Genomic DNA, 1941 nt, shown 5'->3' on the forward strand with positions numbered 1-1941 from the left:
GCGTCGGACAAGTGTACACTTTCCAGTGAATGTCATGGTTGTCACGCCCTTTTCTTGGCACGACACGTTGATCACGTTATAAAAGTGTTCGGAACGTCACACACTTATTGTAGAGGGTTCATCTCAGGCCTGTTCTGATTGCAGGACATGGAGGCGTTGCTGGACGAGGAGCTGGTGATGGTGCTGCAGCACCTGGACGTGCCGGACCTGCTGGCGTGCCGGCTGGTGAGCAAGCGGGTCGGCGCGCTGGTGCTGCACCCGGGCGTCTGGGCGGGCCGCGTCTTCAACCCGTACGACGGCGAGGGGCAGCGGGCCGGCGCCGTCGGCGTCCTGCCTCAGTGCGTGTGCCCCGTGCTGCGCCTGTCGCCGTGCCTGGGCGCGCTCCACGTCGTGCTGCCGCCGCCCCGGTGGTGTCCCTCCGCCCTGTACTCCTCGACGGACTGCGCCGCGGCGCGACTGCGGCTGGTCGTCAACGGGAGCATCGTGGCCTCGAAGGCCGCCGAGTTCATCCGCAGGCAGGAGGCGCTCGGCCGACTCAGGTTCATCGACCTTACCTTGCATCGCGGTCGGGGCACGGAGGCAGGTTTCAACGCGCTCCTGGGCACCGCGGTGTCGGTACTAGGATTGGAGGGCCTCTCGCTGAACCTACCGTTTAAGCCCGACCCACCCGTAGAGTGCAGCACCCTCGCGGCGTGCCTGCGGCGCTTCCGCTGCAGTCTGACCGCGAGGACGGAGGCCTTCGTGAACGCCGTCCTGGCCGCGCACGCCGCCACCCTCGAGAGGGTCGACCTCCTCGGGAGGGGCTACCTCCTCAGGCTCAACGACAACGGTTTGCCTTTTTACCCGATGGAGACTCTGCCCCTGCTGGCCGGCGCTCCGAACCTCAGCCATCTGACGTCCGACTGCCTCTCTGGTCTGGCGGCTGTGGCCCGCGAGTCGCTCACAGTCCTCAACCTCAGCATCAACTACGAACGTCGTGGTTATCCTACACCGTCGGTCCTGGAGGAGGCCGCGGACCTCTTGCGGCGCGCCGAGCACCTGCGGAACGTGGCCCTGGAGTACACGTTCCGGCCTGGCTCGGAAACCCTCGATCATTTCGACGGCGTGGACCTGGTCCTCTCACTGGCCGCGTCCGGACGGTCCCGCGTGGAGACGCTGACCATCTGGAACTACAACTACGCGCAGGGGGTTGAGGTGGTCAGAGAAATGCAGGTGCAGGTGCAGGCCATAGGGCAGGAGCCAGCCCCAGTGCAAGTGGTGCCCGTCCTCCGGATAGAGCCGTCCCCCGACCCGAAGCCGTTCCCCCAGCTGCAGCCGCTGATCAGCGCTCTGCCCTCGCTGACGCACCTGCGGCACCTGCGGGTGGACGTCGTGACCACCGAGCTGCTGCTCGCCCTCAGCCCGGCCACGGCGCCCGCCCTGCGGAGGGTCGAACTGAGCCTGGGAGTGGAGTGCATCCACGAATGGCTCCACGAGGGCGACATGGTCAAGAGCGTCATGTCGGCGAACCCCGCGCTCCACTTGGAGTTGCAGGCGAACTACTGCAACATGAAGTACTGCAAGGTGTGCCTGCAGGGCTGCCACAAGGAGCTGTGGGATGAGAGGACGGCCTGGTCCCTTGGCATCGCACCCGGCCGCCTGGGCCTCTTCGCCCACGACCCCACGGAGAGGTGCACCGTGGTCCACACCGCTGACCGCCAGTGGCTCCGTGTGCCTCTGGTGGATGTGGAAGTTCCGTGTGACGCGAACGGACGTTTGTTCGAAGTGCTCGACAGCGTAATCTCTAGCGCGTTGCTAGCATCTTCAAATTTAAAGCAGTAACGGCCCGAATGCAACTCCCTCATTGTTCGAGAACCCCGGGCTGACGTTTGTTTTTGTTTTGCGCATTTATTTGTTGTATATTTCTCAAATTTTCCTTTGAGAAAAGTAATTAATGAAAAG

Source organism: Frankliniella occidentalis, unplaced genomic scaffold, assembly GCF_000697945.3.
Source record: "Frankliniella occidentalis isolate FOCC.00 unplaced genomic scaffold, Focc_3.1 Scaffold134, whole genome shotgun sequence".
Taxonomy (NCBI): domain Eukaryota; kingdom Metazoa; phylum Arthropoda; class Insecta; order Thysanoptera; family Thripidae; genus Frankliniella; species Frankliniella occidentalis.